The following is a 9,738-nucleotide window of genomic DNA, read 5'->3' on the forward strand; positions in this document are numbered from 1 at the left end:
TGACCACCAGGGCCAAAGTGGAGGAATGTTAGAGGAAGCCCCTCCTTCCTCTCCCCCATCCCCCCCACTCTACTTCCTTCCCCTCCCCACAGCACCTGTATATATGTTTGTACAGATTTATTGCTCTATTTATTTTACTTGTACATATTTACTATTCTATTTATTTTATTAATATGTGTTGTTTTGTTGTCTGTCTCCCGCTTCTAGACTGTGAGGCTGCTATTGGGTAGGGACCGTCTCTATATGTTACCAACTTGTACTTCCCAAGCGCTTAGTCCAGTGCTCTGCACACAGTAAGCGCTCAATAAATACGATTGAATGAATGGATGAATGAATGGATGAATGAATGAATGAATGAATGAATGAATGCATCCATGCATGAATGAATGAATGAATGAATGAAGCAGATGGAGCATCTTGGCATCGCAGTGCCCCCTGGCGGTCACATCCCACTGTGGCTCCAAAGTACAAAAGAATCTTTGAGGCTGCCATTATTTTCCTGCTGCCTGGGGAAAATGAAAAATGTCGAAATATGAAATGTCATTTTTCAGGAAAAGTATGAACCAAAAATGAAAGAAAGCGAATAAAATGCCTCCTTGGGGTTTTCTTGCCTAGGTTTCCTAAGGCTTTCTCTCTCACCTCGGTGGTGATTTCCTTCCTCGTTGAAATCAGATTCTATCAGAAGCTCCAATATGAAACAGAAAAAAAAAAAGAAATATCAGGAAAAAGACCTCAAAATATCTTAGTTTTAAGCCTGGCCCAAGATCCTGGACTGCTTTTTATGGATTGTAAAATATCTGATATGTCTCTTCCCCAACTCTGGCTATACATTCAATTTGGGCTTTATCCAAAATGGTTTGAATAAGTAACAGTAAGTACTTTAAAAGCACCACTCCTGTTACAACACTTCTTAAGAGACTCTTTGAGGGAGATTCAATTGGTTCCCACTTGTCTGAACCCCTGTTTCTTAGAGCAGCAGCTGAAATTAAATCTGCAATCAGAAATGGCCATCCTCCTGAGAAAGAAGGCTTCCTCCCTTCACCACAGCTTTGTTTTCCTCCTTCAGTTACAGGGATACTAGTTCTATGGGGCTATCACCTTGGCTAAGAGAAAATAAATTGCAGTACTGTGAGGAAAAGATTATTTCCTCATTTTATCAGTGATAAGGTTGTGTGCATGAAGTTAATATTGTTCCAGATGGCAAAGTCAAATTGGATATTTAAATCAGGATACTTCCCTCCTGTTATTTTGCCCTGGCATGACATTTCCTATAGTGAGGCTCTTGCAGTTCCCTGCATTTAATAATAATAATAACAATAATAATGCTGGCATTTATTAAGCCCTTACTATGTGCCAAGCACTGTTCTTAGCGCTGGGGAGGTTACAAGGTGATCAGGTTGTTCCACGGGGGGCTCACAGTCCCCATTTTACAGATGAGGTAACTGAGGCCCAGAGAAGTGAAGTGACTTGCCCAAAGTCACGCAGCTGACAATTGGCGGAGCCGGGATTTGAACCCATGAACTCTGACTCCAAAGCCCACCCTGTTTATACTGAGCCACGCTGCTTCCCTACTCCCAGAATTCAAATTAGAACAGAGTGGGCAGAAAGCAAGAAGTGCAGGAAGGAAGGGGCAGGAAAAATGATGTGGAAAGAGCCCCAATCTAAAGAGCAAGTCACCTTAATTGTGCAATCAATCCATCATATTTATTGACCACCTACTATGGGCAGAGCACTGTACTAAGCACTGGGAGAACACAACAGAATTAGCAGAAACTTTCCCTCTCTATAATGAGCTTACAGTCTAGACGACTCAATCAAAATGGATGACTAAGAATGTAGAATGATTGAATACTCTCACTTATTTCTCACATGGTGTCCCCAAAAGGCCTATTAATCACTCATTAGTAAAAATGACATGTTCCCTTTGTCCCTGATGCATCAATAAATCATATTCATTGAGCATTTACTGTATGCAGAGCACTCTACTAAGCACTTGGGAGAGTAAAATATGACAGACACATTTGGTAGATACATTTCCTGCCAACATTGCAATTCACTCTAAGTCCCCTGGCCCCTTCTCTTGAATTGATTTCAGGTAGCCTTCACTTATTCCAAATAGCCAACGAATGGAATTCTCAAAAATGTAAATACAAAGAAGCTGACTCTTCAAGATGTCCACTTACTTTCCAAAGTATTGACAGATTCCTGTTCTTTGAACTCAAAGCCAGCCTTCCATAGAAAAGCAGAAACTATGATAGTAGATATTAAGCATTATACAGGGTTATAACCTTATACAGGCTTGCATATTTGAGTCTGTAAAAGTGTGCGAGGAATTTCCCACTGCTTTGATTATCCCTTACATGCCTTATTAACCATTGAGTGGATGAACTCTTTGAGGCATGAAATGAGGGGATCGGTGCATATTAGAAGAGGGAGAAGAATGAAGGTAGACAGGGATCATGACTCCTAAGTCTATTATACTCGTCCAAGTGCTTAAAAATACTAAATACTATCGATCTACTCTAGAAGAAAAGAGCCCATTAAAATTACATGGTATCAATCAAAATACTATCTGACCAGCATGGCTCGGTGGAAAAAGCACGGGCTTTGGAGTCAGAGGTCATGGGTTCAAATCCCAGCCCCGCCAATTGTCAGCTGTGTGACTTTGGGCAAGTCACTTAACTTCTCTGTGCCTCAGTTACCTCATCTGTAAAATGGGGATGAAGACTGTGAGCCCTCCATGGCACAACCCCATCACCTTGTAACCTCCCCAGTGCTTAGAACAGTGTTTTGCTCATAGTAAGTGCTTAATAAATGCCATTATTATTATTATTATTATTATTGTTATTCTCAGCACTGTGCACAGGTAGCCAGGGAGGGCTCAACCTGAATAATTCACAGTTTCCTGAAGAGGTGTTAAATTGTCCTTTTGGCATCTCTACAGCTTGCTGGGAATATGTTCCCACCTCTTTATTATTTGTGATAACATTTAATTGTTTTGAAACCAGAGGTCTGTCAAATCTCTGATGTATTTTCTGGGTTAAAACAGTGGAAGAATCCATAAAAAGGAGAAATGAGAAACAACCTGGCCTAGTGGATAGTGCAGAGGCACAGGAGTCAGAAGGCCCTGGGTTCTGATACTGGCTCTTTTGCTTGTCTGCTGTGTGATGTTGAGCAAGTAAATTAACCTCTCTTGGCCTCAGTTCCCTCATCTGTAAATGGGGATTAAGACTGTGAGCCTCATGTGGGACCCTGGCTATGTCCAACCTGTTTAATTTGTATCTGCCACATCTCATATCAGTCCTTTCTAGACTGTGAGCCCATTGTTGGGTAGGGACCATCACTATATGTTGCTAACTTGTACTTTCCAAGCGCTTAGTACAGTGCTCTGCACACAGTAAGTGCTCAAGAAATATGATTGAATGAATATTAGTGTCTGGCATTTAGTAAGCACTTAAAAAATACCATGAAAAGAAGTGGTTTATGCTGTTCACTGACCTTCTTTAGCGAGGATCCAGCTGAGAATCTTGCTAATGTTGACAACCAGAACAGGTTCTGTCATGGAAATTCTATTTTTAGTGACAGAGAGAAAGAGAAATGCAAGTCTCCCCTTTCTGTCTTTGCCAGCAGAGAAGCAGCATGGCTCAGTGGAAAGAGCCCGGGCTTTGGAGTCAGAGGTCATGGATTCAAATCCTGCCTCTGCCACTTGTCAGCTGTGTGACTTTGGGCAAGGCACTTCACTTCTCTGGGCCTCAGTTACCTCATCTGGAAAATGGGGATGAAGACTTTGAGCCCCCCGTGGGACAACCTGATCACCTTGTAACCTCCCCAGAGCTTAGAACAGTGCTTTGCACATAGTAAGTGCTTAATAAATGCCATTATTATTATTATTATTATTATTATTATTTAAGGATGTGGAGTTTGAAGAAAAATTAGAGTGAAAGCAATGGTCCAGCTTCCTTCCTGGTCCTGCATCTGGGATTGAAATTTTAGCCAGGACTAAATCAACCCACGTGGAACAGGGACTGTGTCCTATCTGATTGTCTTGTATCTTCCCCAGTGCTTAGCACACAGTAAATACTTAATTTTCACAATTATTATTACTATTAAGATGGGAAGACCTGTAGTCTGACAGGTATTAATGGAGAAAGCATACAAACAAGGGGTTGAAGAAGGAAGGGATGAGAATGAGGCCTACTAGAGAGAGCTTCTAGAGAGAGTGGGAGAACTGGGTGGGTGGGGAGGGTAGTTGGAAAAGTAAGAGGGAGAGAGAGGAATGATGAAGTTCCTGACACTTATTACTCAGAATTTACTGCTTGAAGAAAAGAATTGTTAACCATTGATGTTTTTAAGGGGTGGATGTTCAGGATGGTGTGTTAGAAGCAGAGGAGTATGGTTTGGACAAGAGAAGGGATAGACTGAGGCAGAGAGACCAGTCAGAAAGCCAGGCCCTCTTCTTGAGAGGAAAAGCAAACTAGAACAACCACCTGGATATTTCAAGCATGACTCACAGTGTATATAGCGGGTAATCCCTAGACATCAGCAACGGTATCTTGTCGTTCTCATGGATCCCATGTGCCTAGGATGGTATTACACACCTGAAAATTGGTAATTAAGATTGTATTGCTGACTAAGCCATTGTGCGCACTGAGGTTCACAAAAGGAAGCGTTATGTGGGGGTGCGCAAAGAGGAGTTCATTATGCAGGTCCTGAAATAAACCTCCCTATATGATCATCATCATCGCCTTCAAAATTAATGTTTGAACTCTTACATTGCACAGAACTCCCAACTAGGCAACTGGGGGCATACAAAGAAAAAAAAATTAGAGGTAGTCCCTAACCTCAAGGAGTTCACAATCTAAGGAATATAGTCATAGAAATAACACTGCAATATTATGGATTCTAGACTGTGAGCCCACTGTTGGGTAGGGACCGTCTCTATATGTTGCCAACTTGTACTTCCCAAGCGCTTCGTACAGTGCTCTGCACACAGTAAGCGCTCAATAAATACGATTGATTGATTGATTCACATTTGAATCAATTGATCCATCAGTTGGATTTATTCAGCCTATACTGTGTTGAGAGCACCGTACCAAACACTTGGGAGAGTACACTATTGCAGAGTTGGTAGAAAAGGAGCTTGCAGGCTAGAGAGAATCATGCTATAATTATGATTAAATATATACGATCTAATCCAATCACAACTATATTCATTCTTTCAATCGTATTTATTGAGCGCTTACTGTGTGCAAAGTACTGTTCTAAGTGCTTGGGAGAGTACAGCACAGCAACAGACACAGTCCCTACCCATACGAGCTCACAGTCTAGAGGGGGAGACAGATATTAATATATATAAACTACAGCTATATACATACGTGCTGTGGGGATGGGAGGGAGGAGGAAGGAAGGGAGAAAATCAGGAAGGTGACGCGGAAGGGAGTGAGAGAAGAAGAGAGGAGGGTTTAATCAGGGAAGCCTTCTTGGAGGAGATGGGCCTTCAATAAAGCTTTAATGTGGTGGAGAGCAATTTTTGTCTGATATGAGGAGGGAGGGCATTCCAGGCCAAAGGTAAGATGAGAAGCAGCGTGGCTCAGTGGGAAAAGCACGGGCTTTGGAGTCAGAGGTCAGGGGTTCAAATCCCGGCTCCACCACAAGTCTGCTGTGTGACCTTGGGCAAGTCACTTAACTTCTCTGAGCCTCAGTTACCTCATCTGTAAAAAGGGGGATTAAGACTGTGAGCCCCATGTGGGACAACTTGATCACCTTGTATCCTCCCCAGCGCTTAGAACAGTGCTTTGCACATAGTAAGCGTTTAACAAATGCCATCATTATTATTATTATTATTATGAGGGCGAGAGGTCAAGGTTCAGCCAGAAGGGAAGTATTAAAGAAACAAAGTTTGCATGTTGGGTTGTAGTGGGAGAGTAGCGAGTTGAGGTAGGAGGGGGCGAACTGATTGAGTGCTTTAAAGCCAATGGTGAGTAATTTTTGTTGGATGCAGTGGTGGTTGGGCAACCACTGGAGTTTCTTGAGGAGTGGGGAAACATGACCTGAATGTTTTTGAAGGAAAACGATTTGGGCAGCAGAGTGGACTGGAATGGGGAGAGACAGATAGCAGGTAAGCCAGCAACTATATGGGAGACAAAACACCATACTTCACAGCACGTAGCAGAAAGGATTAGTATAAGCAAAAGTTATTACTAGAATAAGTTACTGAGAGTGACTATGAGCCTTTAGATCCTTGGAAGTAGGAGAATCTTATTGGATAAGATATCTATTCTATTTATTCTATTTATTTTATTTTGCTAGTATGTTTGGTTTTGTTCTCTGTCTCCCCCTTTTAGACTGTGAGCCCACTGTTGGGTAGGGACTGTCTCTATATGTTGCCAACTTGTACTTCCCAAGTGCTTAGTACAGTGCTCTGCACACAGTAAGCGCTCAATAAATACGATTGATTGATTGATTGATTGGATTGAAAAGGTTTAAGCCACATCACTGTACTGAGTGGCCTTTCAAGGATTTTATGGTTCTATGAAAAAGGATTGAAACATTGTTGATTTTTTTTTACCCTTAAGTATTTTGGTTTATTAATCTACAATGAGCTCCCCCATTCTAATTGCAAACAATTTGGTTGTGAGTGATTGCAAGGAAATCAATAGGTCAGGGTTATCTTCTCCGAATTTATTCTATCATAAACTTTTTGGAGAGTTCTTAGAAGAAAGGGTACATTTCTGAATTGTTTCATGACAAGAGTAGAATGTTTGAAGTCCCTTTGCTGCATTATACTGTCAATAACATCATTGCTTAAATTATGGTTTATTTACTCGGTGAAAATTGGCAATGGCTGTTGTTTTTTTTTAGTCACAAATTGGTATACTTTTTATGGCATTTATTAAGCACTTACGATATGCCAGGCACTGTTCTAAGCACTGGGGTAGATACAAGCTAATCAGGTTGGACACAGTCCATATCCCACATGGGGCTCACAGTCTTTATCCCCATTTTACAGATGAGGAAACTGAGGCACAAAGAAGTTAAGTGACTTAGAAGAAAGGATACATTTCTGAATTGTTTCATGGCTTAAGAGTAGAATGGTTGAAGTCCCTTTGCTGCATTATACTATCAATAACATCATTACTTAAATTATGGTTTATTTACTCGGTGAAAATTGGCAATGGCTGTTGTTTTTTTTAGCCACAAATTGGTGTACTTTTCTATGGCATCTATTAAGTGCTCATGCTTGATGCCAGGCACTGTTCTAAGCACTGGGGTAGATACAAGCTAATCATGTTGGACACAGTCCACAACCCACATGGGGCTCACAGTCTTCATCCCCATTTTATAGGTGAGGAAACTGAGGCACAAAGAAGTTAAGTGACTTGCCCAAGGTCACACAGGAGACAAGTGGCAGAGCTAGGTTAAGAACACAGGTTTTTCTGACCCCCTGGCCAGAACTCTATCCAATAGGCCAGGCTGCTTATTTCAGACTCAAACATTAAATTCAGCCATTAATATTTGTTAATCTGATGTTGTAGCAGCTATGAGTTTCTTGGCTACCTATTTGCATGGCTCAGTGCAAAGCATCTGGGCTTGGGAGTCAGAAGTCACGGGTTCGAATCCCTGCTCGGCCACTTGTCAGCTGTATGACATTCGGCAAGCCACTTAATTTCTCTGTGCCTCAGTTACCTCAACAGTAAAATGGGGATTAAGACTGTGAGCCCCAAGTGGGACAACCTGATCACCTTGTATCCCTCCCCAGGGCTTAGACCAGTGCTTTGCACATGGTAAGCTCTTAACAAATACCACCATTATTATTATTATTATTACCTTGCTACACTTTCAACACTTTTGTGTCATCTGTGCACTGATGTCTTCACCTACTATACTGCAAGACAGTTGGATATGGGAGCAGCCCAGGGCCATGTCAAAACATACCTTTATGTGTCTTCTCTATAATAGACTTTAATAATTGTGGTATTTGCTAAACACTTACCGTTGGCCAACTACTGTATTCAGCGCTGAGTAGACACAGGATAATCAGGTCCCATGTGAGGCACAGAGAATAATAATAATAATGACATTTATTAAGCACTTATAATAATAATAATAATAATAATAATGACATTTATTAAGCACTTACTATGTGCAAAGCAGTGTTCTAAGCGCTGAGCACTGTTAAGTGACTGTAAGCTCATTGCGGTCAGGGAATGTGTCTGTTATATTGTTGAGGTGTACTCCCTCAAATGCTTAGTACTGTGCTCTGCACACAGTGAGTGCTCAAAAAATATGATTGATTGATTGATTGATTGCCCAAGATCACACAGCAGGAAAGTAGTCTAGTCAGGATTAGAACCCAGGACCTCTGACTCTTAGGCCCGTGCTCTTTCCACTGAGCCCTGCTGCTTCTCAGAAGAGAGATTCTACTGTATCTTCACTCAGGATTTAAGAGTAACAACCACCAACTGTGGAGTAGTATGGCAGGATGATAGTCTTCCAGATTCACACAGACTAAATAACCACTGGGTGGAAAAGTACTTTTCAAACTGCCAGGATAGCTAGACATAATGTTCGTGGAAAATGAGAAAATCTGGAAGGAGCTCTGAAGCAATATCACAACACCTCTTTTAGAATAAGAAACCCAAACTACAAGCCTCAGTAGAAACAGTGAATGGACATTGCCACATTTTACTGTCAGCTGTCAAGACATTGGGCATGGTGAGCAAAGCCCTATTATCAAGCTTGGCTCAGTGGCTCAGAGATAAAAAGTCTATTGGCAGCAAAGAGTCTATTGCACCAACAATCCCTTACAGCATTCCAGGAGTGAGACTTATAGAAAATGATTGAAAATGAGGCCATTCGAAACATAGAAATCGCTCAACGTACTTGGCAGTCCTGCCAAATATAGAGGAAGTTAATCAGACAGTGAGAGTCAAGAAAAATGGAAAAGTACTTCTCATTCATTCATGCAATCGTATTTATTGAGCACTTACTGTGTGAAAAGCACTGCACTAAGCACTTGGGAGAGTACTATATAGCAACAAATAAACATTCCTGCCCACAATGAGTTCACTTGATCTTACCTCTCAGGATTGCACCTGGAGAGTTTCCAGTCCTCTACCAGTCTCAGCTATGGAAGGGAGAGTCAAGCAGAGGCCTGCCCATTCCAATCTTAGTTTGGGCAGTGGCTAGCGAGTGGAAGGCAATCTGCTACGAGTCAAAACTCCCCTGTGCTGGGCAGCAGCGACATGGGAGAGACTCAATTTTACAACACGGAAGGAAGAAATGGTAAACTACTTCCATATTTTTACCAAAAAAACTCTCTGGATCCAGTACCAGAATGATTGCAGGAGAGTGGGGCATTCTGGAAGAGATTTATCCATAGAGCTGCTATTGATAGGAGGCAACTCGACAGCATAAGGCAAGAATTGGCTTTTGTGAGGTCCCTGCTAAAATCAACAAGCACAGAAGGAACGCTCAATCTACACAAGGCCTTCCTCAAAATACGCCACCAAAACGCCACTATCAATACCATTTTCAAGAAGAAAGAAGAAAGATCAGATTGCAGCAACTATTACGTGTTCTCATGGCCCTCCTTTATTTCAGCTCTTAGAACAGTGCTGGGCACATAGTAAGCGCTTAACAAACACCATCATTATTACTGCTCTAAGCACTGCTCTAAGCGCTGGGGAGGATACAAGGTGATCAGGTTGTCCCATGAGGGGCTCACAATCTTAATCC

At 41.7% G+C, this 9,738-nt stretch overlaps 1 non-coding gene across 1 annotated transcript; it reads left to right on the forward strand.

Annotated features, from left to right (window-relative positions):
• Window positions 1-9,077: 9,077 nt before the first annotated feature.
• On the forward strand, window positions 9,078-9,215 carry LOC119920443. The gene has a single exon (XR_005448189.1). It is a non-coding gene; the product is annotated as a small nucleolar RNA SNORA7 (small nucleolar RNA).
• The last annotated feature ends 523 nt before the right edge of the window (window positions 9,216-9,738 follow it).

Source organism: Tachyglossus aculeatus, chromosome X1 (genome assembly GCF_015852505.1).
Source record: "Tachyglossus aculeatus isolate mTacAcu1 chromosome X1, mTacAcu1.pri, whole genome shotgun sequence".
NCBI lineage: Eukaryota > Metazoa > Chordata > Mammalia > Monotremata > Tachyglossidae > Tachyglossus > Tachyglossus aculeatus.